The 26,607-nt window shown below is 45.2% G+C and overlaps 2 long non-coding RNA genes across 2 annotated transcripts in view; both read right to left on the bottom strand.

The window, feature by feature from the left end:
* Positions 1-25,977, bottom strand: part of LOC142070553 (uncharacterized) — a 54,408-nt gene extending 28,431 nt beyond the window's left edge. The window contains exons 1-2 of the long non-coding RNA XR_012666409.1: positions 25,746-25,977; positions 25,361-25,526 (exon numbers count right to left, since the gene is read on the bottom strand). This is a non-coding gene — a long non-coding RNA (uncharacterized LOC142070553). The remainder of the gene's footprint in view (positions 1-25,360; positions 25,527-25,745) is intronic.
* LOC142070551 (uncharacterized) lies at positions 20,582-21,665 on the bottom strand. Its single transcript, XR_012666407.1, has 2 exons — positions 21,507-21,665; positions 20,582-21,119 (listed from the first exon to the last, which is right to left on the bottom strand). It is a non-coding gene; the product is annotated as an uncharacterized LOC142070551 (long non-coding RNA).
* Positions 25,978-26,607: the final 630 nt, after the last annotated feature.

Raw genomic sequence — 26,607 nt, 5'->3', positions numbered from 1 at the left:
AGGAAAGTGCTGTTAGATCTGCCATTGTGTTGGTTCTGTATATAAATGTTCAGGTTTGTTTCCTTTTTGCTGAGATCTGTACGTATGGCTACAAATCCTTCCTTGCCACCTGCAGAAGGTATTTCTAATTACAGCACAAGCACATCTTGTGCCAGTCAGCAGGTCCACAAAAGAACCAGGCAAAGGAGCAGAAATAGTTTTGCAATGAAAGCAGGACTGAAGAGAGAATGTCGCAAGACTGATCTCTTCTCCAGTCTGGCATCAGTGCTGGGAAACTGAAGCACAATCTAGAGAACAGGGCATTAATTCTGCTTGAATAGCAGACTGTATTTCCTCCACCAGACTGTTCTGGGGAACTAATTACACAGACTCCCAAATCAAAGAAATATAAAACAGTCTGCAAATTATTGCAACGTTGATTTGTTGGCAGCCCAAACCATGACATATGGTCCTTCAGTATGATATCCCATTCAACAGGGTTGCTAGTGTAGCTCATTACGCAAAGTAATGACGTAAGTAACGGTAAGAAACTGCTTATAGAAATTTTATTTTAGGTCGTTTCCCTGTTTAGTCACACAAGAAAAAACTCAGTGGTTTAAAGGGATGCTGCTGATCTGGTTAGGCTCTTAAACATCCTTTCCTTATAGAAAGGATGTAAATCACATTCTCTCTCTCACACACACACACACACACACACACGCAATGTTAAAAGAACATTACTGAGTGCTTCAACTTACAGCCTAATAATGTAGGGGGTTTTGTGTGTAATTTCTTATATAGTTAAAAAAGCCAACCGAAAAAAACAGAAATTCCATCATGTGGCATCATGTTGACACCCACATGGGTCATCAGCGGGTTGGAACCTTTAGATCCTCCTCATAGATCTCTGTCATTTGAGCTAATGAAATAACTGACAGCAGTAGTAGGTTGTCATCCTCTCTGCTGACCAGCTTTGAAGGGGGATGAGACACACCCTTTTCTCTGGGGTTTCACAGATATTTCATGACAGCAGAGTAATAGTGAGACTCAAGCATCCTGGATTCCACTGCAGGCCCTGGGGCAAAGTGTTCTCTAGTGGGCATAGACTTTTCTGCCCATTGCCCCCCAAGCTTGACCCCTTAGTCCCGTCCCCTTGTCCCCATTCTTCCTCTTCCTCACTCTGGTTCCTCATAGAAGTCCCATTATCCTCACCTAGCCAATCCCAGTCTCCATGCATCAAGCTTCTCATTCCAGTCTCCCTGCTCAGCCCAGCCCAGCAAATTCTAAGCTATGTCTACACTGCATTCGTCTTTCAGTGGCATGTAGAGTATGCACTCAGGTAGTCTGCCTCGCACAGTTTTAAGCAGCAGTGTAGATGGTGAGGCATGACTTAGGTGAGTAGAGTACAGACACACCTGAAGGATGTGGGTATGTATGCGAGAACACAACCAACATGGCTCTCTATTTGCCCAAGCTGAGCCTGCCCATTTACACGGCTCTTTTTAGCTGTATAGTGTCCCACTGCCTCCCAGCTGCTGGAGTCTTTTCCCACTGCAGGAAAAGACTGCAGGACCTGGGGAAAGGTCTGGCAGTGGTGAGGCAGTGGGGAAAGAATTCTGGCAGTGGGGAAATGCTCTGGCAGGGGGGAAAGGCTCAGTCTTTCTCCATGGCCTGCCCCTGGTGAGAGTCTTTCCTCGCCACAGCGAAAGCTCCAGCAGAGGGAACTACTGAAGCTTTTCCCTGCTGCCTTACCCCTGGCAGAGCCTTTCACTGGCATGTGCAGCTACACACCGCAGTGAGGGCACAGCTCGCTTGTCACTGTGTCGTGTGGCTACACATACCCTACAAACCACCAAAAGTGGTGTGTAGTGTAGACGTAGCCCTAGCGTCTCACCCCTCTGGACTCTCTGTCCCAATGCCTCCCACCCAGTCCCTGTCTCTTTGCCCAGGCAGGTCCAGTTCTCCTCCCCCACCCTGGCTCCTCATCACATCATTTTATCTCCCCGCCCCTCCCTCATCACACAAGTCACAAGGTAGTATTTCCAGGGCCACGGTTAGGTGGAGGCACTACGGGCCCATTCCTACAGTCCCAGCTCATGGAATCAGGTGATTACATCAGAACCTCAACTTTCATTCAAAAGAAAAGTAATTTTCTAGCCCTTGTGGTTGCAGAGAAAAACTTGAAAGCCTGTCCCAAATGTAACTGCTGCAGACATGTCTGCCTGAGTAGGCAGACATCCTGAAAAAACAGCTCTGAGAGAATCCAACTCTCCTATCTCAATGGAGCGTTAGTGTCATGGAGGCAGTGCTTTGCCAATGTTAGGTATAATATTTCTTTCCCTTTCATTTATCCCAGCTTACTTCTCTCCTGGAGTATAGACCACAGTTAAGTCCTTCCAGGACTTATATTTCATATATTTTTTTTAAAAAAAAGTTAAATCTCTGAGCAAACAAAAGTCTCTAAAGGAAAAACGTTTACTAAGTCCATCTACCAGGCTCCCACTCCTCCTATTTATAAATTCCTCTCCCTACCCTTGAGTTCCCATTGGTTCCACTTTCAGCGAGCAATTCTGGGTGCGTCCTGCCAGGCAGCTTGCCCACAACAAAAGTTATCCAAGTAGCTTCAAACAGCTATCGAGCATTCCTAGTTCCTAACACACCCCAATTCTAGACGATTCTGGCTGATCCAGCGGAGTCACCCCCACCTGACTCTGGCCGCTCTGCAGACACACACACAGTCCCAAAAACAAAAAATCCCATCTCCTCCCCACTGTTCCTTCCCTTGATTTGCACCACTCAGTGCTGCAATAGAAGTATGAGGGTTACACTAGCTCCAAGAGCCACTGCTCCGAGGGGGCCCTACAAACACTTCCCCTACTGGGCACTCTGTGTGTGGCAAGAGAGGAAGAGTACAGCAGGCCTGGCCCATCTACCAAAGCAGATATATATTGGTTGCTGGAGGGTCCTCTTGCTGCCACCCCTTCCTCTCTAGGGGGAGAGAATCCCAGTTGCTGCTCCAGGGGGGAATATGGAGGAGCCATACCATTGCCCCCGGCTCTCTGAGATAGGGACCTCCTGCCCTCATCACTCTAGGTGGAGGGCACAGCCCTACGGGCAGAACCTTGGGGAGCCCGTGTTGTGGGGGCTCATCTGCCTTAATCCAGCCCTGATTGGGTAAGTGTAACTCTTGTACCCAGATAGTTTAAAAAAGCCACTGGAGCTTTGTCTCTACTGGTGAAGATGCAGGATTAGGGAATTTTGCATCCATAAACCCACCAATCTCCACAAAAAAGAAAATGCAGGCAGTCGACTGCAGCCCTGCTTCAGTGGAGAAGTCTTTGAGAGGCCTGCCAGGCAGAACAGGTTAAGATACAAACTGGCTTCTCCTCCATATCACCATACAGTATGGGAACAGCCCTCATTTGTGGACTCCACATGGTATAATAGTGCAATCCACGGTGCAATAGCAACCAAAGAGATCCCTATAAACCCACCAATCCATCCAGAAGGGACTCTTCAGTAGGACCCATGCAATTTGCTGGTTCTGGAGCCTGCTCTCCCCTCTTGCAGGGTAGGCCCTGTCAGAGATAGGCTCCATTAGGGCCAGACTTTCCAAGCCCCTCACATCCCAGCACCCCTGTATAGCAGGACTGCAACAGTTCCTTATCCTCCACCATCCCCTTTGTTTGTTGCACCTGCCTGTTGTAGACTGTAAGCTCTTTGGCGGCTGGGTCTGCCCTTTTACATGGCCATATAATGCATAGCACAAGGGGGTCTCATCCCTAGTTAAAGTCTCCAGGTACGTCCACAAGAAAAATAATAGGGGCTGGCTGAAAATTTTCCAGTTAAATTGTTTTGACAAAAAAAATGGGTTTGGATTCTTCACAAAATGATTTTTTCCACAAGAAGAGACTGTTTTCCATGGAAAATTTTGAATTGTGGTCGAAAAAAATCAAAGGGCTAGAAAATGAGATACTGTATGTGGGTTTGGTTTTCAGACAAAATATTTCAGTATCTGAATTTCTGGCCCCACCCTCACGCAGAAAGAAAGAAAGAAAGAAAGAAAGAAAGAAAGAAAGAAAGAAAGAAAGAAAGAAAGAAAGAAAGAAAGAAAGAAAGAAAGAAAAGTCAAACTAGTCCATGTGAGAAGGAAGAAAAAAAACATTTTTTGATCCAGCTCTAATACTTTCAGCAGTCTGGGTTTTCTGTCGTCTCCAGGACTTCACCCCAAGGGAGTGTGGTATTAAAGGCCAGCCAGAATTGCATCGCTCTGCACTGATAGAGTACTAGCAGACAATCAAGAGGCAAACACACACCTCTATAGGACAAAGGTGACTGAGTGCATGGTCTCTAGGAAAGGCTTCTACCCCCTCCACGTACAGTCTGTGGAGTCATAGTACGGGAACTAGTGTTGATTTTCAAGTGAGCTGTTTGTGCAACTGGCTTGTTGGACACGAATACAAGGAGAAAGGGCATAGGCACTACATAAACAAGCTATCATTGTGTAAAGAAATAAGCAGATGGAGGTCATGATCAGTTGCAGCTCTTACGTTGCCACTGAATTAACCTGACATTTCTGACATATGATCTTTGCCAGCTGTGAATTGGGAAACGGGTTGCATGAAATGGAGCAGGGAGAGGATGACACTGTACAGCATTGTGTTTTCCCACATACGGCCTAGCTGGCACTCAGTACCACAGAGGGGCGCAGCTACATTCCAGCAGCAGGGGAGAAATGGGGTAACAGCATTCACTCTTTAAAGGCCCAAAGCTCCCAAGAGCAGAATCCTCTGATGGCAGCAGCCACAAATGCTGTGGCCAAGGTGATTCTTATTATTATTATCATCACAGTAGCATCGAGAGGCCCCCGTTAAGATCAGGGCCCCGCCGTGCTTGGTGCTGTACACACAGGGAGTAGAGAATAGTATCTTCCAGTAGTATCTGTCCTGAGGAGCTTACAGCCTAAGGGCCGGGTTCAAAGCCCACTGCAGTTAATAGGAGTCAAACTTTAATTAGACAGGACAGACAAACTTCAGGAGAAAGCCAGAGATGACACAGAGAGATGAAGTGATTCACGAAAGGTCAGTCAGGGAAATGAACACCACCCTTCTGAATCTCAGTTCGTTGCCTTAACAAGACCAGCCTTCTGCTCACACACATGTATAAAGTGGTGTATTTATTCTGCTGGGTTATTAGTGACCTGGAGGTGCAAAATGAGGTGACTGATCCAACGCTACACCTTTGTGGTGGTGTTGTTCTCGACCCATGTAATTACCAGGTGATTATTTCTCAATGTATGTTGTCATAAATATAAAGGGAAGGGTAACCACAATGGTAATACAGTGCTATAAAATCCCTCCTGGCCAGAGGCAAAGTCCTTTTACCTGTAAAGGGTTAAGAAGTTCAGATAACCTGGCTGGCACCTGACCCAAAATGACCAAGGAAGGGACAAGATACTTTCAGATCTGGAGAGGGGGAAAAGGCTTTTGTCTGTCTGTTTGATACCTTTGCCGGGAACAGATCAAGGATGCAAGCCCTCCAACTCCTGTAAAGTTAGTAAGTAATCTAGCTCAAAAATGCATTAGGTTTTCTTTGTTTTGGCTTGTGAAATTCACTGTGCTGGAGGAAATGTGTATTCCTGTTTTTGTGTCTTTTTGTAACTTAAGGTTTTGCCTAGAGGGATTCTCTGTGTTTTGAATCTGACTGCCTGTAAGATTATCTTCCATTCTGATCTTACAGAGTTGTTTTGTTATCTTTTTTTGTTCTTCTAATAAAGTTCTGTTTTTTAAGAATCTGACTGGGTTTTTTGGGACTTAAAAATCCAAGGCTGGTCTGTGCTCATCTTGTTTATTCTCAAGCCTCCCCAGGAAAGGGGGTGTAAGGGCTTGGGGGCATAGTTTAGGGAAATAGGAACTCCAAGTGGTCCTTTCCCTGATTGTTTGTTAAATCGCTTGGTGGTGGCAGCGTTTACCTAATCCAAGGGCAAAGATTTTGTGCCTTGGGGAAGTTTTAACCTAAGCTGGTAGAAATAAGCTTAGGGGGGGTCTTTCATGCAGGTCCCCACATCTGTACCCTAGAGTTCAGAGTGGGGAAGGAACCCTGACATATGTTCAGGGTGTTCCCACAGGGTCTGGTTGTACCTGGCCACTACAGAGGTATGTAAAAGGAAGGGAGGTGGAGAGAGTACAAGGAGCCTCCCACACCTTCCATGCGAGGGGCCAGGCACAGGCATAGATCTTGCACTCCCCAGGCACCAAGACTGCTTAAGGGCAGTGCTATTGCCAGTGCTAGACTGTCTAGGAGGAGCAAGGAAGGGGGTATTCCTAGGCTGGTGGGGAGGTTATGCTGGACTATCTTCAGGGCTGGTGGATGTTCTGCCCCTCTGCTCCCGGAAGCCTTATACATGGCTGAACAGCTCCGCTCACCACTGATACCATGCTGTAGCCCATAGACTTAGCCATGCATGGTTTCTGGATCCGCCAGCTTCTATTGGCAGAGCTTACTGAGAGGAAACTCCTCCTGGGAACAGAGTGCAGCACCATAGATTGCCTGTTGCAACCCCTTTGGTGCCACAAGAAGCCCACAAATTGGAAAGAGGTAGCTAGGAAGGATCAGGTACAGGGCACATGGGAGATGCGTTGATTCATCCACCTCCTGGGGAGCCTCCTATTGAGCTATAGACAGAGTTTAAAGTTTAATGTGCAAAAGGGGCCAGAGTGCAAATCCTGCACCTACAGGAGTAAAGCAAGCCCCAGTAGAAATAAAAAGAGGTCTTCTTGGGCTATTGGGGATACCCAGATCCAGATAAAAGAGGGAGGTGTCAGTTTTTCTTGTTTCTAAAAATAGAGAATTGATCATGCTTATTTGCAAGTAATGACTGAGAAAAGGAAAAGTTCATTCAGAGGTTCATTTGGACACATTTTTGTTTACATCTTTTAGCGCACATAAACCTGGAGGAGCTGCTATCCTCCTACACAAAAATCTGCCTTTCCAGAGAGAAAACGATAGCTGATGACAAATACATCCCCCACTAACAAATTATATTGTGAAAGAATTAACTGAGGAAGCACATATATGCCCCCTGCAGCTGATCTGAATTGCCTCTCTAGTTTTGTCTGATATTTGTTCTTCCCCTCAGGGTGTTCTTGTTCTTGGAGGAGATTTTAACGTTGTCTCTAATCCCTGTTTGGACAGACTTCCAGCCAGCCCAAAACCTTTTAAGGCTTAATTGTATAGAACATTGGATATGATCTTTTTATATGCAGCACATTGAGCAGACATTAAGAGATCTTTCTCTTATGAGAAAGGGCCTGATCCTGTGAAGTCACCAAGGGACAGATTTTCAAAAGAGCTCAGCACCCAACATCTCCTCTGGTTCTCAAGGCAAACTGCTCGGTGCTGAGCACTTTTGAAAATCTGGCCCTAAACAATACTCAAAATCAGGCCCAAAGACCATATATACACACACACACAAATATTACAATTCTGCAGAGATTGCTTTGGCCGTTTGTGACACTCTGTACCTCGGGGGAACACCCAGGACCCCCATGTTCATCCTTGTAAAACGATTGTGTGGTAGCCAATGCAAAGTCTGTCATGTTGGGTGTCTTCGGAAGGCTCATGATGCACTGAGCATGGCTGTTATAGTAATTGTTATAGTGATGTTATAGGTTATCGTTTCATGTATATATTTATGAGGCTGAAAATGTATCCTTCTGGCTTAAAGCAAGCCCAAATAAAAAACTCTCCAGGAGCAAAGGGGCAGTTCACACCTCATCAGGGCAGGTACGGGACAAACCCAGCCCAGCCTCACAGGAACAATGGACGCTGGCCTGGGCAGCAACAAAAGAATCTGTTTTTAGACTCTCAAGGGAGTCACCCCCTTCCTTTGGTCAGTTTGAAACTGTGATGAGGAAATCCTCACCTGACTCTGAAGCGGGGCGGGGGGGAAGGGAACAGAGGGGCAAAGCCAAGAGAGAAGAAAGGACATGATAAAAGGAAGAGACATTTGCTATGCTCTCTCTCTCTTCCACCTACATCTACAGCCACCACACCAAGTGACTGAAGCACTGATCAAAGGGGAGAGCCTGGCTGAAGAGCAACCAGTCGGCCTGTGATGAGAAGCATCTAAGTTGTAAGGGCACTGAAATTGTTAAGATCAGCTTAGAATGCGTTGTGCTTTTATTTCAGTTGACCAAATCTGACTTGTTATGCTTTGACTTATAATCACTTAAAATCTATCTTTATAGTGAATAAATCTGTTTGTTTATTCTACCTGAAGCAGTGCATTTGGTTTGAAGCATGTAAGAAACTCCCCTTGGGATAACAAGCCTGGTACATATCAATTTATTTGTTAAATTGACAAAATCATATAAGCTTGCAGCGTCCAGTGGGCATAACCGGACACTGCAAGACGGAGGTTCCTAGGGTTGTGTCTGGGACCAGAGATATTGGCTAGTGTCATTCGGTTGTACAATCCAAGGAGCAGCTTACATGCCAGAGGCTGTGCGTGAACAGCCCAGGAATGGGAGTTCTCACAGCAGTGCAGGGTAAGGCTGGCTCCTAGAGTCAGGGATTGGAGTGGCCTAGCAGATCACCGGTCTGGATAACACCAGAGGGGAACATCACACCGTTAAAGGGTTACAAGCAGGGGAAACTGCAGGTCTGGAAATCTAGTAAAAGAATATTTAGAAGGAAGTAAAATCTCTAATCACAGTCTGCACTAGAACCTCAACTGGTGTGAAGTGACATATTTAATAGAAGAGTTAGTGGAGCGATGCCATTTATACCAGCTATGGAGCTAGCACCCTATCTATTGAAATATAACATCAATTCCTCAAGACTCCCTTTCACCCACTTTTAATGATGTTGTAAATCCTCACTAAAATGTAACAATATTGAAGATTTTACTTAATGTCCCATTTCTTTATTAAATGTGGACATCAGGATTAAGGCTAACATATTTCCGCATAGGTTTTCTCCTATTGTTCATCTAGCTCATCTGTTTTCATTCCTCATACAGTGGCTGCCAATAAAATTAAGAAGTCTATTAAAACAAATGTCTATTATGTTCACTGAAATCAGTCAGAGGCCTTTCTCCTCAACCTTGTTTTGAGAAGTCTTTGATGGAGAATGTTGGAAGTATGGACCAGATTGTCAGCTGGTGGAAACTGACATAGCTACCCTGAAATAAACTATATCAGTTTACACCAACTGAAGTTCTGGCCCCTAATATATTTAAAGGATTAAAGCCTTTAATGCTGGGCCCAAATTTAGACCTAGACTTGCTCTTTTTATACAATCACCCCAAAGCTTGTGTTACTTTAAAATTGCATGTACCTGGGAAAGTTTTACCAGTTATAGCTGTGTAGCTATACTAGCAGAGTTCTGCTGTACACCCCTCCACTCCCCAATCATAGACACTCTTATTCCAGCATAAAAGTGACGTTTCTGGTGAGCGTCCACATGAGAGAGTAACAGCGAGTGTGTGTGTGTGTGTGTATTATATTGGTATAACTATATTGGTTTAAATTCACATCTTAAGTCATACTGAAATTTTTTCCCTGTGTAGATGACACCTTAATGTGATTATTATTATTATTATTATTATATGACACCTTCTCTGATTATTTAAAAAGAAAAAAAAGCAGTCTGGGACAGAAATGTCCTACTTCCCAATCTTGTGGCTTTATTTATTTAACCTTTAGCTATTGCCCTTAGATCCCATTCAGATATCTTGAGGGTTAGTATTGGCTCCTATAAATATAAGTGTCTTTATTTGCAGATAACCTACCCATTTTGAAATATCTTTGAAAATTACCTTGAACTCATCTTAGCTCTTCAGCAATATGGTGGATTTTATGGTTTGAAAACTGCCGTACGAAAAACAAAAGAAACTCTGCTAGGAAGTATGACACATCGGCTCTTACCCCAAGATTTTCAGATCAGCTAGTTGCAGCTCAGATTCTGGTACCTTTCTGTTGAAATCCACTCCATCTTTAAAATATCTCATTAAAATATAACAACCTTAATAAAATGGCATTTATCCAGCAGTGAAGGAGGAAGACCTTGCTATTGATATCTCCTCAAATAAAATTTTAATCTTTTTATGACAACTGAATATGCTATTCAGTTTATTTAGTCCTATTCTGGTTTTCCCAGTGCCTTTTCCCCTTAATAATTAAAAAGAAATTAGAGCATCTTTGTAAAGCTCTTACATGGAGAGGGGAAAAAATACAAGGATAAGCCTAGCCAAAATGCAATCATCTAAACCATATGGATTGTCTATCAAACTTAGCAATTTCCCTTCATATTGTATTAGAATGGCTCCATTATAACCCATCTGCAAACCCTTACCTCACTTCAGCATTAAATCGCCCATCCCCTTACACTGGTAACACCTAAATACATGTATTTAAATTTGAATGGCTCTCTAATGCTAGAACAAATCCCATCATAACAATCATCCTCCAGAACGGACATATAAAGTGTGTTAGCTGTTACTCTGTACTCCTACAGCTTTGATAATGGAGTTAGCACAATCTCCACCAGGCCTAGAAAAAACTCTTCTATATGGATTGGGAAACAAAGGGCTCAGAGAGCTCCTTCAGACAGACCAGGGGGGAAGCATATACTTGTTTGAAAAACTTAAACCAAACTGGTGTTAATACTGAACAGCTTTATAGGCACCTGTCATAAATATAAAGGGAAGGGTAAACCCCTTTGAAACCCCTCCTGGCCAGGGGAAAGCTCCTCTCACCTGTAAAGGGTTAAGAAGCTAAAGGTAACCTCGCTGGCACCTGACCAAAATGACCAATGAGGAGACAAGATACTTTCAAAAGCTGGGAGGAGGGAGAGAAACAAAGGGTCTGTGTCTGTCTGTATGCTGGGTCTTTGCCGGGGATAGACCAGGAATGGAGTCTTAGAACTTTTAGTAAGTAATCTAGCTAGGTATGTGTTAGATTATGATTTCTTTAAATGGCTGAGAAAAGAATTGTGCTGAATAGAATAACTATTTCTGTCTGTGTATCTTTTTTGTAACTTAAGGTTTTGCCTAGAGGGGTTCTCTATGTTTTTGAATCTAATTACCCTGTAAGATATCTACCATCCTGATTTTACAGGGGGGATTTTTTTATTTCTATTTACTTCTATTTTTTATTAAGTCTTCTTGTAAAAAACTGAATGCTTTTTCATTGTTCTCAGATCCAAGGGTTTGGGTCTGTGGTCACCTATGCAAATTGGTGAGGCTTTTTATCCAACATTTCCCAGGAAAGGGGGGGTGCAAGTGTTGGGAGGATTGTTCATTGTTCTTAAGATCCAAGGGTCTGGGTCTGTAGTCACCTAGGCAAATTGGTGAGGCTTTTTACCAAACCTTGTCCAGGAAGTGGGGTGCAAGGTTTTGGGAAGTATTTTGGGGGGAAGGACGCGTCCAAACAGCTCTTCCCCAGTAACCAGTATTAGTTTGGTGGTGGTAGCAGCCAGTCCAAGGACAACGGGTGTAATATTTTGTACCTTGGGGAAGTTTTGACCTAAGCTGGTAAAGATAAGCTTAGGAGGTTTTTCATGCAGGTCCCCACATCTGTACCCTAGAGTTCAGAGTGGGGGAGGAACCTTGACAGCACCTCCAAGGGAAAGAGTTTGTAAGCAAAGTATTAGCTGATTCTGTGCTATCACATTAACCACAGAACTATCTCACAGACCTCATTCACTTTAAAAGTTTAACATAGACTTTTCAGAACATCCTTTCAGGCACAGAAGTTCTGCATATCAAGCCAAGCCTAGAGTATAAACAGGAGGCCTCAAAGGTCAACTTCAAAAGATTTAGATTGGTATTGGATATTATGTAAATGACATGAAGCTTCATAATACAAGATCCAACATTATATTTTACTCATAGAACGTATTCTTCACCTTGAGGAATAAATACTAATCTATCAGCTTCTCACTGTAAGAAGCAAATGAAGAAGCAAATTCTCCACCCTCTTGTACGGATATGGACAATCCCTGGTCAGTAGAACCAATATAGCTGCATTGCTCAGGTGGGGTCTGGATTGGTAGGCATAGATGTCCCCTGCTTGGTTTTTGTGCTAAAGAGGCCAGAGGGAGACCCAGAGGAGGCTCAGGCCGGGACAGAGAATCCACTGTGAAAGCTGATCCTACCATCTCGCTCTTCCCCTCCATAGCAGAAGGGTAATACAAAAGTCCCATGGAAGCTTCTCACCATTGCAGGCTACTCAGGCTAGGAAGTGAGCTAATGATTTGGGCCTACATGCTTAATATTAAGATCTTAGTTTTTGTTCCCAGGTATATTTCTGAGTACATTTGCAGGTGAAACAAGTGACATGATGTCATAAATCCTTACTAAAATGTAAAAATATTCACAATTTTACTTATTGTCCCATTTCTTTATTAAATGTTGACAACAGGATTAAGGCTAACATATTTGGGCCTGGGAATTTTTATAGCATGTTGGGAGGGCCTCAGAGAACCTCTGCCTTAATTTACCTCCATGTGACCAGTACTGGAAATTAAGTAGTTAGATTATTGTGTCGTCCCCCCCAAACTGTACATTTTGGGGAGTTTATAAATAGGGGAAAGAAGCTGACTTGACTGAAATAAATCAAAGTTACTTAAAGAACTTTGGAGTGTGTATCATTGTTTCCTTAAATTAAAAAGAGGAACACAGCTGATATATTAGATGCACAAGTCATTGCAGGTGGGTGACAGGGGAAGTTAAGGAAGGGAGGGACAAAGAAAATAACCCTAAACAAATGGCCCAGATTTTGTCCCCCACACCAATGTACAGGGACAAACTGGGGCAGAAGGAGGTATAGCCATAATACTCAATGCTACAGCTATCCTGGCCTGTGGAGCAGACCATCAGAAGCCAGGGGGAGGCTACTGTAAACTAGAGCAGTTCCTGGGGCTGCACCTGCAGAATCTGGGAGTGGTGAAGATGACAAAGCCTTCCCTCCTCCGAGGCTTCAGCTTCTGAAAGATGCAGCACATAATTAGCCATCTGCATTTGCATGGTGCTTCGTGCGTTGTGTCACCAGAACTTGGTCTATCCCTCATAAAGCAGGAGCCTGATTCTCCTTTCACAGTTATAAAATAGAAGTGTCGCCACTGAAATTCCTCAGTAATCAATCAAATCAATGGAAACATAAAGTCCTGTATAAGTAAGAGGAATACCAGGCCCTATAGCCCTTTCCTGACTTTATTCCCCCCCCTTGCAATGCAATCACATGTGTGCTTTCATATATAATACTGACTTCAGTGGCGTTTCCCCACCGTACAACTGCTGCAGATGAGTGGAGAAGCAGGCCCCTGGTTTTAATTAGAACAAGGGGTTTTTATATAGTTTTACTGTAGCTTTCCAGATGCTCACATTAAAACTGCATATAAAGACATTTCACAGCAGCCCACAAAGCATATAGTAGCAGTCACGATGGTGCTTCGCGTAATTACTACCTCTCATCAGATGGAGGCTGAGAATAACAGCAAGAAAAGCCTGCTGCAGGCAAGGCTAAAAGGATGAAGGGACTAATAATCGACTAATTAAAATTCCCACAGAAGGAACAGGCTTTGATTGATAGAAACTGCAAATGAACGACTTCTCTAATGAAGAGCAACTGTCTATCTTGTCGCTGACTCAACAGAGAGCGGGTTTTGACAATAGGCAGAAAGTTAAAAACCTCTCTGAGAATAGAATGTCATATCACATTTTGCATCTACCCTACTCCAGGTATCCCATAGTTGTACAGTCACTGACCATGGGCCCGATCCTGTATTCCCCCTACAGGCAAACTCCCACTGCTTGCAACTGAAGCATTGCTGGTAGAAGAAATATGGGAACCAGTTCTGTATAGGCAAATCTGGCTGCCATTACATGCTCAGCAGTAACTCATGAGCAGCTCTGGGCATGCAGCAGTGGTAGCTCACATGCAGCTGTTTGTTTGATGTATAAAGTACACCCTAACATTGCAGATCCCGTCAACATTCCATTGCTGCCGGGTAAAGCTGCACCCTGCTGGGAAATTCCCCCAAGATGAGGACCAGGAGTAGTTTCCACTGCCACACTCCCATGGGTTCTGTTGAGGGAAGGCAGCTTTAATTTGCCTCCAAGACTCCAGCAGAGCCTTTCCAGGGAAGGTTGCTTAGGTTGTAAGCCGAACCAGCAAATCTTCCAGATGCTCTGGCTACCCCCCGTCGCTAGCCAGTGAGCCCACATCTGGGGCTGTGGCAGCTGACTGCACACCACTTGGTGGAGTGAAGTGATCTCCCTTGATGCAGACTGTCCATCACCAAGGGACCTCTGCCAGGCTCCGGGACTGAGCCAAGCCCACTCTTTGCAGAAGGTGAAGAATTATGTGACAACACATGTATAACATGGAATTGCAGTGAGATATACCAAAAGTCAAGGATGAAGAGAGATGCTCCAGCGCATGCAACAGGGTGGAGGGTGAGACAGTTGAGTCCCTGACTTGATATCTGTTTCAAAGGAGCCTCAGACTCCATAGCATGTCAAAGGCCAAAGAAAAATCTGCCCACAAAGCAGTCACGCATTGTTGTCTGACAGGTTTCAGAGTGATAGCCTTGTTAGTCTGTATCAGCAAAAACAATGAGGAGTCCTTGTGGCACCTTAAAGGACTCCTCGTTGTTATTGTTGTCTGAGGTTCTACTGCAACACACACCTTAGTTTGGAATCTGGCTCTAGGCAGCGTATACGCATCACTGGGGCTGGAGAGGTACATTGTAACCACTGCAATTTCAGGCACTTATAAACCAACACCAAAATCAAAAGGAAAGAAAAAAAGGTCCCACAGTTTCTTGCCTGTTTTCTGATTGATTGTTTGCCTTCAGCAGGAAGGCACCCATCTGTACTTTGTGAGCAGTTATCTCAGGGTCAGAATTCAACCTTACATACATACACAGGAATGTGGCCTCCCTCTTCACTGGTAAGAGAGAACTCGATTTGCACTCTCCTATCCCCTGGGGTGAGGGACGCTGCCATTCTATCCCTCTTTAGTCTCCTCTCTAACTAGACATAGGCAGCTGCACCATTAGCATTTTCCCTGACCGCTCCCGCACAATCTCCTGTCCCTCAAATGTCCCGTCCTATCTTCACTGGCCTGCCATATGTCCCTAACATTCTGCTACCCATTTTATTCTCCCTCTGTATGTCATGCCTTTTACCTTGCAACTCCCCACACCACCACCACACTCCTGCACTGCCTACACTGCTCTCAGTTTGCCTGATGCTCCCTCCACATGCTCCAACTCATAGTTTATTGTCTTATTTTCAAACATATTCCCCTTCCCTGATGCCTTATCTCATTCCTGGCACCTTCACAGGCTCGTGTGCCCTGCCTGATGTTCGCACTGTGACTCAGGGGTCACCATCTTGCAACGATCTGTCTAGGGACAGACTAGCTTTCATCTACAAAGGTTAGAAGTAGAGCTGTGTGGAGTGGTCTGACTCCCCCACCCCCACCCCCAAAAAGTATTACTTGTAACTGTAGTAGGAAAAAATTAAGGTAGAAGTGTGATTTAAGTTGATGATGTACCTTAAATACAACAATTGCAAGGCAATTTTGGGGACGATTTAAAGTGTTACCTTTTGTGCATAAAGAAGTGTTCAGTTGCTTGATGGAACTACTAAAGCCTCTTTCTTAGGGAAGCTCTCTTCCCCTCTGCCCTCTTTTCACATTGAATAACCCCAGAAGGTTGGCTGCTACTTGCACTTATCCATGTGTCTTTCATTTTAAACCACTAGATTTAGTCTGCTGCACAATTTGTCCAGATTAAATTCTGTGCTGATTAACAACCATGACAAGTACACACAGTATTTTCAGTCAGGCTCACCCTTCAACATGACGAGACACGTACACCCTGATGTAACTCCATCTGTTTCAGTGGAGTTTGCACCAGGATGAATCTGGTCCAGCTTGTTTAAACAGAGCCGGAAAGGAATATGTCACCGTATTGTTCTGAGCAGAAATAGATATAAAGATCATGGTTGTAGCTTACTTTCTTCATTAGAACAATCTTACTGATGTAAGAGTCAAGACACATACCAAGGGGAAATTTTATAATCACCTGGAAAAATAATTAACCTTGAACTACATCTACTTCCTAATGGCATGTTGTGTAAGCAACAAAACACCATCTCATGATTTTGGGACCAGGGATGTTCCCCTTCCAATTGTTTTCATCTTGGAGGCCGCCAGGGTGCTTACGTGCACTTTCGACTGCCGTTGTGAAATATGTGTTCCCTGTTTGTTCTTGTACTGCCTCTGCAGGAAATCAGAGCCTTTAACTTCCTGTAAACTGCAGATGCATTATTCTTTGTATTCCCCAAATAGGAAGTCCTGGGGTCATTCTGCCAAATAAATGGAAACTTAATTTCATTTCAGCACAGGATTAATTGCTAGGAAGTGTCAGGATATTGATGGGCTGATAACAAGACAGTCAGACCAGAAACCTTTTATGGGCACCAGAGCTAAAGCATTTGGCTACAGACATGAAACAGAATCCCTGTATCAAACTATGGGGAAGGAACGTTACCTGATGAGAAGCGATACAGGGATGTCTGTTATTGCTTTGTTTATCCCATTGTAAACTTTACAGCTTTATATTTTAGGAGGAAAAGAAATAAATTGCTTCTGATGACTAAGCCCTATTTTTGATGACTAAGCCCTATGATTTTTGTTCTTCAAATCTCAGCATTCTATAGTAAATGGGCCTGATTGTCCTCTGACTTACACACCAGTATTACAATAGCGTAACTCCATTGGCTTCAGAGGGTATTCTTCTGATTTGCACCAGTATAAGTGAGAGGAAAATCTGGCCCCAAATTTTTCCCTGCATATAATTTGAGGTTGCAGATTTCTCAAGAGAATGAGCACGTGGAAAATCATTGTAAAAGTAACATTTAAGCCCATTCAATTCTGTGAAGTTAAATCAGGCATGAATTTGGTCCATTATATTTTAAGCACTATCCAAACACAAACTTATCACCACCACATTCCTCTGAGGTTAGTATTATTATTATTCCCATTTTGCAGATTTGGGAAAGTGAGGGGGATAGGTTAAGGGGCTTGGTTATGGCCAGAGACAGTCAGCTCAGAGCTAGGGTGCAGAGGCCAGGAGCTCCTGGTTATCAGTCCTCTGCTTAGCTCACTAGACCCTTCTCCTCCCCCTCCTGAAATCTAGTTTCAGGGACAATTAAGCACATCATTTTACCATAATAATGAGCTAAAATCATTTTAGATGTAACTCCACAGATGTCCACAGAATTCCACCAGGGATTAACTTGGCCTGTGGTGGAAAGAGAACGGAAAAGCAGGGGTTCTTATGTGCACCAATTGACAAAAAATCCTGCACTAAGTTTCCAGAGGTTGGGGTAAGAGGTCTTCCTGAATGATAGGACTGTATATACTCTATGTTTATCTATAAACTGCTGTATTCTCTACAATATTTTCTTCAGGCAGCTGCTGAAATGGAGGGAAGACCCTCCTTTCCACAGAGAAAGCAGAATACCTAAACTCTGGGTTTGCATGAATAGATCTTTGAGGAGTATATAAATAGAATCCTCCTTTCGCCTCTTCTAAAAATATGCATGTTAATACAGTAAGTGTTACTATGTATTTAATGTACACACTTTTGAAGCTGGGGCTATTTCATTTTAAATCTGATGTAGAAAAGAAGTCAAATGAGCTTTATGTGTCTTCCCGAAGTGCCTGTTCATGAGACCCCATAGTGGAATAATAGATAGGTATGGTCTAAGGGTATGTCTACACTACGGAATAAGGTCGAATTTATAGAAGTCGGTTTTTTAGAAATCGGTTTTATAAATTCGAGTGTGTGTGTCCCCACAGAAAATGCTCTAAGTGCATTAAGTGCATTAACTCGGCGGAGCGCTTCCACAGTACCGAGGCAAGCGTCGACTTCCGGAGCGTTGCACTGTGGGTAGCTATCCCACAGTTCCCGCAGTCTCCGCTGCCCATTGGAATTCTGGGTTGAGATCCCAATGCCTGATGGGGCTAAAACATTGTCGCGGGTGGTTCTGGGTACATATCGTCAGCCCCCCGTTCCCTCCCTCCCCCCGTGAAAGCAAGGGCAGACAATCATTTCGCGCCTTTTTTCCTGAGTTACCTGTGCAGACGCCATACCATGGCAAGCATGGAGCCCGCTCAGGTAACCGTCACCCTATGTCTCCTGGGTGCTGGCAGACGCGGTACGGCTTTGCTGCACAGTAGCAGCAACCCCTTGCCTTCTGGCAGCAGACGGTGCAATACGACTGGTAGTCGTCCTCATCATGTCCGAGGTGCTCCTGGCCGCGTCGGCTGGGAGCGCCTGGGCAGACATGGGCGCAGGGACTAAATTTGGAGTGACTTGACCAGGTCATTCTCTTTAGTCCTGCAGTCAGTCCTATTGAACCGTCTTATGGTGAGCGGGCAGGCGATACGGACTGCTAGCAGTCGTACTGTACCATCTTCTGCCAGGCAGGCAAGAGATGAGGATTGCTAGCAGTCGTATTGCACCATCTTCTGCCAGGCAGGCAAGAGATGGGGATGGCCAGCAGTCGTACTGTACCATCTTCTGCCGAGCAGCCATGAGATGTGGATGGCATGCAGTCCTTCTGCACCGTCTGCTGCCAGCCAAAGATGTAAAAGATAGATGGAGTGGGTCAAAACAAGAAATAGACCAGATTTGTTTTGTACTCATTTGCCTCCTCCCCTGTCTAGGGGACTCATTCCTCTAGGTCACACTGCAGTCACTCACAGAGAAGGTGCAGCGAGGTAAATCTAGCCATGTATCAATCAGAGGCCAGGCTAACCTCCTTGTTCCAATAACAACGATAACTTAGGTGCACCATTTCTTATTGGAACCCTCCGTGCAGTCCTGCCTGAAATACTCCTTGATGTACAGGCACCCCCTTTGTTGATTTTAGCTCCCTGAAGCCAACCCTGTAAGCTGTGTCGTCAGTCGCCCCTCCCTCCGTCAGAGCAACGGCAGACAATCGTTCCGCGCCTTTTTTCTGTGCGGACGCCATACCAAGGCAAGCATGGAGGCCGCTCCGCTCACTTTGGCAATTAGGAGCACATTAACCACCACACGCATTATTCAGCAGTATATGCAGCACCAGAACATGGCAACGCGATACCGGGCGAGGAGGCGACGTCAGCGCGGTCCCGTGAGTGATCAGGACATGGACACAGATTTCTCTGAAAGCATGGGCCCTGACAATGCATGCATCATGGTGCTAATGGGGCAGGTTCATGCTGTGGAACGCCGATTCTGGGCTCGGGAAACAAGCACAGACTGGTGGGACCGCATAGTGTTGCAGGTCTGGGACGATTCCCAGTGGCTACGAAACTTTCGCATGCATAAGGGCACTTTCATGGAACTTTGTGACTTGCTTTCCCCTGCCCTGAAGCGCATGAATACCAAGATGAGAGCAGCCCTCACAGTTGAGAAGCGAGTGGCGATAGCCCTGTGGAAGCTTGCAACGCCAGACAGCTACCGGTCAGTTGGGAATCAATTTGGAGTGGGCAAATCTACTGTGGGGGCTGCTGTGATGCAAGTAGCCCACGCAATCAAAGATCTGCTGATATCAAGGGTAGTGACCCTGGGAAATGTGCAGGTCATAGTGGATGGCTTTGCTGCAATGGGATTCCCTAACTGTGGTGGGGCTATAGATGGAACCCATATCCCTATCTTGGCACCGGAGCACCAAGCCGCCGAGTACATAAACCGCAAGGGGTACTTTTCGATAGTGCTGCAAGCTCTGGTGGATCACAAGGGACGTTTCACCAACATCAACGTGGGATGGCCGGGAAAGGTGCATGATGCTCGCATCTTCAGGAACTCTGGTCTGTTTCAAAAGCTGCAGGAAGGGACTTTATTCCCAGACCAGAAAATAACTGTTGGGGATGTTGAAATGCCTATATGTATCCTTGGGGACCCAGCCTACCCCTTAATGCCATGGCTCATGAAGCCATACACAGGCAGCCTGGACAGTGGTCAGGAGCTGTTCAACTACAGGCTGAGCAAGTGCAGAATGGTGGTAGAATGTGCATTTGGACATTTAAAGGTGCGCTGGCGCAGTTTACTGACTCGGTTAGACCTCAGCGAAACCAATATTCCCACTGTTATTACTGCTTGCTGTGTGCTCCACAATATCTGTGAGAGTAAGGGGGAGACGTTTATGGCGGGGTGGGAGGTTGAGGCAAATCGCCTGGCTGCTGGTTACGCGCAGCCAGACACCAGGGCGGTTAGAAGAGCACAGGAGGGCGCGGTACGCATCAGAGAAGCTTTGAAAAACAGTTTCATGACTGGCCAGGCTACGGTGTGAAAGTTCTTTGTTTCTCCTTGATGAACCCCCCCACCCCTTGGTTCACTCTACTTCCCTGTAAGCTAACCAGCCTCCCCTCCTCCCTTTAATCATTGCTTGCAGAGCCAATAAAGTCATTGCTGCTTCACAGTCATGCATTCGTTATTCATTCATCACACAAATAGGGGGATGACTACCAAGGTAGCCCAGGAGGGGTGGTGGAGGAGGGAAGGAAAATGCCACACAGCACTTTAAGCACAGCACTTTAAAAGTTTACAACTTTAAAATTTATTGAATGACAGCCTTCTTTTTTTTGGGCAATCCTCTGTGGTGGAGTGGCTGGTTGGCCGGAGGCCCCCCCACCGCGTTCTTGGGCGTCTGGGTGTGGAGGCTATGGAACTTGGGGAGGAGGGCGGTTGGTTACAGAGGGGCTGCAGTGGCAGTCTGTGCTCCAGCTGCCTTTGCTGCAGCTCAACCATACACTGGAGCATACTGGTTTGGTCCTGCAGCAGCCTCAGCATTGAATCCTGCCTCCTCTCATCACGCTGCCGCCACCTTTGAGCTTCAGCCCTCTCTTCAGCCCGCCACTTACTCTCTTCAGCCCTCCACCTCTCCTCCCGGTCATTTTGTGTTTTCCTGCACTCTGACATTATTTGCCTCCACGCATTCGTCTGTGCTCTGTCAGTGTGGGAGGACAGCATGAGCTCGGAGAACATTTCATCGCGAGTGCGTTTTTTTTTCTTTCTAAGCTTCACTAGCCTCTGGGAAGGAGAAGATCCTGTGATCATTGAAACACATGCAGCTGGTGGAGAAAAAAAAAGGGACAGCGGTATTTAAAAAGACACATTTTATAAAACAGTCGCTACACTCTTTCAGGGTAAACCTTGCTGTTAACATTACATACATAGCACATGTGCTTTCGTTACAAGGTCGCATTTTGCCTCCTCCCACCGCGTGAACGGATTTTGGTTGAATGCCAGCAAACATACACTGCAATGCTTTGTTCTACAGTGATTCCCCAGTACGTGTTGCTGGCCTGGAGTGGTAAAGTGTCCTACCATGAAGGACGAAATAAGGCTGCCCTCCCCAGAAACCTTTTGCAAAGGCAGAACCGCAAATGCCAGGGCAAAGTAATCCTTTCACATGCTTGCTTTTAAACCATGTATAGCATTTTAAAAGGTACACTCACCAGAGGTCCCTTCTCCACCTGCTGAGTCCAGGAGGCAGCCTTGGGTGGGTTCGGGGGGTACTGGCTCCAGGTCTAGGGTGAGAAACAGTTCCTGGCTGTCGGGAAAACCGGTTTCTCCGCTTGCTTGCTGTGAGCTATCTACAACCTCATCATCATCATCTTCTTCATCCCCAAAACCTACTTCTGTATTGCCTCCATCTCCATTGAAGGAGTCAAACAACACGGCTGGGGTAGTGGTGGCTGAACCCCCTAAAATGGCATGCAGCTCATCATAGAAGCGGCATGTTTGGGGCTCTGACCTGGAGCGGCTGTTCGCCTCTCTGGTTTTCTGGTAGGCTTGCCTCAGCTCCTTCAGTTTCACGCGGGACTGCTTCGGGTCCCTGTTATGGCCTCTGTCCTTCATGCCCTGGGAGATTTTCAGAAAGGTTTTGGCATTTCGAAAACTGGAACGGAGTTCTGATAGCACGGATTCCTCTCCCCAAACAGCGATCAGATCCCGTACCTCCCGTTCAGTCCATGCTGGAGCTCTTTTGCGATTCTGGGACTCCATCATGGTCACCTGTGCTGATGAGCTCTGCATGGTCACCTGCAGCTTGCCACGCTGGCCAAACAGGAAATGAGATTCAAAAGTTTGCGGTTCTTTTCCTGTCTACCTGGCCAGTGCATCTGAGTTGAGAGCGCTGTCCAGAGCGGTCAGAATGGAGCACTCTGGGATAGCTCCCGGAGGCCAATACCATCGAATTGTGTCCACAGTACCCCAAATTCGAGCCGGCAACGTCGATTTAAGCGCTAATCCACTTGTCAGGGGTGGAGTAAGGAAATCGATTTTAAGAGCCCTTTAAGTTGAAATAAAGGGCTTCATTGTGTGGACGGGTGCAGGTTTAAATCGATTTAACGCTGCTAAATTCGACCTAAAGTCCTAGTGTAGACCAGGGCTAAGAGTAATGAATGGAATTCTGAAATGAGTTCTGGAGAACCCAGCCATCAATGGCCAAGTCAGGACTGACCCTTCCAGAGGAAGGTTGCATGTGTTAATGAAGACTTTTGGGAGCTGGAAAGGACGCCGTATAGATCATCTCAATTGGTGATCATTTTAGAGGATCTATTGCCACAGACACTTACTCTAGTGCCATGAACAAGAAAAGAAATCAGCATTGTATCACGGAGATGAATCATTGGCTGAAGCACTGATCAAGAGGGGAGGCTTTGGGAGTTAGACAGCATTGATACGCTGTCTGGTTCCAGTTCAGCACAGCTCTTAAGCACATGCTTAACTCCTCCATTCCCATTCGGGGAAGTACTTTAAGCATGTGCTTAAATCCCATTACAAACCATGGAATGTATGTATGACTTTAAACATTAAACTCATGATTATGTGCTTTGCTGAACAGGAACGGTTTGCTGAATTAAGGCCTTAATAAGGAATGGAGAGTATTTGGTGGTGGTGATCTTCTTTTCTTAAGCTGAGCTGGTTTTGAATGCTGAAGGTCAGTTCCCATTTCTCGTTACAAGGACATTAAAACTAGAACAACAGAGAAAAGAGCAACCATGTGCATGACAATCAAAGTAGCACATAGGAAAATAATGATTCTGAAAAAGATTTGGGGGTTGTGGTAGATAATCAGCTGAATGTGAGCTCCTGCCATAATGTTGTGTCCAAAAGGGCAAATTCAATCCTTGGATACATAAACAGGGGAATATCGAGTAGGAGTAGGGAGGTTATTTTACCTCTGTATTTGCCACTGGTGCAACAACTGCTGAAATACTGTGTCCAATTCTGGAGTCCACAATTCAAGAAGGAGGTTGATAAATTGGAGAGGGTTCAGAGAAGAGCCACGAGAATGATTAAAAGATTAGAAAATATGCCTTATAGTGATTGATTCAAGGAGCTCAATCTATTTAGCTTAAAGAAGAGAAGGTTAAGGGGTGAACCAAATACAGTCTATAAGTATCGACACAGGGAACAAATATTTAATAATGGTCTCCTCAGTCTAGCAGAGAAAGATACAACACAATCCAATGCTTGGAACTTGAAGCTAGACGAAGTCAGGCTGGAAATAAGGCATACATTTTTAATGGTGAGAGTAATTAACCACTGGAACAATTTACCAAGGGTCATGGTGGATTCTCCATCACTGACAATTTTTAAATCAAGACTGGATGTTTTTCTAAAAGGTCTGCTCTAGGAATTATTTTAGGAAAGGTCTATGGCTTGTGCCATACAGGAGATCAGACTAGATGATCATAGTGGTCCCTTCTGGCCCTGGAATCTGTGAATCTATGGGAAAAGGTAAGATGCAGAATGATTCTTCATTCCCTGAGGGATCGGCATGAGGATAATGCTCCACAAAGAAATTTATGAGCTCTCCTAACTGATTTATTACAATTGACTCAAACAACTGACACATCAGTATTGAAGGACATGCTCTGTATGGGAGAGAGAGAAAGGGGTGATGGCACACGTAGAGGACTGTTTAGAACTGGTGAAATATAAAATTCAAAGATGATATTAGATTGGAAATTTGTAATCAAAATTAGCAACAAAGGAATAAATCTAACTGTAAATCACTTTTGTTACAGACTAAACTCAAAGGAAAGAAAGATGAATGATTTATCAAAGAAAGAACTCATGATAATACACATGGTAAGTACTGTGTTTGTGGGGAGACAAACAAAGGTTACCAAGGAAGGTTTACATCGTTGTCCACAAGGGTATGTCCTTTCCACAAAGGGCTAGGAATGCAGTGGAAAGTGGGGCTCTCTTGGACTGGGTAAATAGAAATGCTGAGGGGCGGGGGGAATCTAGGGGCACCTATTCGTTTCATTATTTGAGTATTAAAAAAAGAGATAACAGTAATCAGTCAAATGAAGGCACTTAAAACAGAGCAAATTGGGCAGATTTAGAGAATGAGTGAGCAGGGCCCCATGTGTTGCGGTATTAGGAATGAGAAAGGGAGAAAGAATCGGCAGCCCTTCAGGGCACCCAAACAGCAACAAGGCAAGTGATGTAGTAAAAGAGAAACACCCCAGGCCCTGACCCACAGCTCCACCTGAGGGTGGCCTCACACAACAGGGTGATTTTATGTCACTACTGTACTCTCCACGTTCCAGTGCTGCTCTGTGCTGAGCCAGTCCCCTATTGCATGTCAGAGCACAGCCTTTCAGCTGCTCTAGCTTGTGCCTGCTGCCAACAATCCCAAGGGGAAGCTGTGGCAACCCGAGATCCCCTTAGCACATTGGAGTGATCATCCTGTGGCTGGCTAAGCCATTTTTTTTTAGGCAGCTTTGTGCTGCTGGAGTGCAGCCAAGTGGACGAGTTGCGGGGCGGGGGCGGGTTTTGAAAAGTCCAGCAAGGGATGTGCTGAGAGTAAGGCTCCTACAAGAGCCACACTACAAGAGAGTGTGCCAAGACCCTCTACACAGGTGCCCCATGCCTACCTACTTACTTACTCCATCAGAGCTCGGCACAGATCATGGAGGAGCCACTGGGTTTTGTTGGCAAATGCTGCCCCTGCTTCACCTGTAAGAGGGGCTGGGCAAATTCTATCTCTACACAAGGTGGAAAAATGTGTAAGAAATACTCTGATGGGAACCTCACAATTTCCTGTCAAGGACAGTCGGATTCATTGAAAGGTGCCCAAGCAGTCTAATTAATTGAACAAGGAAACTGCAGGGCCCTGAGAAGTCTCTCATGCGGTCATTTTAAAAACTAGATCTTATGAAACTGGAGGCTTCTGGAATTATGAAGAGAACCCCAAAAGGGAACAGAAAAGGCCTTCCCCTCCCCCCTCAGAAAACCTGAGGAGCTACAAAAGATAGAAAAAAGAAAGGGGAGTGGTGGAGGGGAAACTTACCTGACCCTGGACCAGATGACCTCTTGAGGTCCCCTCCAGTCCTACGAGCCTATGATTCTATGACCCCTCTGAGGTCCAGCAGGGCTCCCTGGAAGTTATGCCATCACAGGGGTATCACAGTGGGATAAGCACCTTCTGGCCAACCACAGCTTCAGAATCATGACACCTAAAAAGAGAAGAGGAAGGGGATAAGATGAACATTTCTGTTCTGAAGAGATCATTTACTTTTGCTCATTGGGGCATTTAGCTCCTAACCTGACTATTCACCTCCTTCCCCCCAACCCCACCCACCATTTTGTTTTAGCACTTTCAGGTCCCCTTGCAGGCACAGGGAACCTGTAAATGAAAAATGGTTAGTAGTCTGGCCATTAGTTGGCCAACACACCTGGGGAAGTTAGCAATAGAGAGTGCCCCTTCTCCCTTGGTTCCCCAGGCAGTCTCTTCTTTGTATCCCCGTAATGCCATCCTTGCCTGTCCTTGGATTATTCCCTTAGCAAAATAGCATTGAAACATTCTCTCATATGGTCCTGAACTTGCATCATGGAACAATTTACTGGGGCTCTCCCCTCCTGCCTTGAAATTCTTCTCTCACAGTCCTTGGCTTGTGGAAGTGTAAAATCTTTCAGTTCCATGATAAGAAATTCTTCAAAAGGGAGGTGCTTTCTCTGTACTCCTCACTATTCTCTCAGCAGCCTAGTTCATGCCCTAAACCTCCTTTGATCATGTTTTTGTTCTGCTCAGCGCCTGCAAAAATATACCACCACTTTCCAAGTATTATGGGCAGCTAAAGAAAGCCACAAAGCTGTCCCCGTCCTGCAAGATAAGAAACATGCACACTGCATTTTCCCTGTGAACTTCCATTAGCCTCTCTCCTATATAGAAGGGTCTCATATGACTTCAGAGTATGTACTTTGGAAAGGAGATCTTTCCTGGCCATTAATGCCTTGGCACCACGCCAAAGAGTGGCATTCAAGTAGGACAAAGGCAAGGGTTCAGTGTCACTCCTTAACTGTGCCAAAAGCAAGGCGAAAGCCCTCAAATGACAACGGCAGTTTGGAGAATGGAAGGAGCTATACAAATAAGACTAGTCAGGTGGACTTTTCTCATTAACCCTTACAGCTGGCACCTTCCAGACAGCCAGACAGGTGCACTGTAAGGAGGTAAGCATAGACATATGTATCAGTATATAAGTACAGCCAAAGGGTAACATTTTCAAAGTGTCTAAGTGGTTTAGGATCCTAGGTCCC

Source organism: Caretta caretta, chromosome 1, assembly GCF_965140235.1.
Source record: "Caretta caretta isolate rCarCar2 chromosome 1, rCarCar1.hap1, whole genome shotgun sequence".
In the NCBI taxonomy this organism is placed as follows: Eukaryota; Metazoa; Chordata; order Testudines; family Cheloniidae; genus Caretta; species Caretta caretta.
This window is presented reverse-complemented; position numbering and strand designations above follow the sequence as displayed.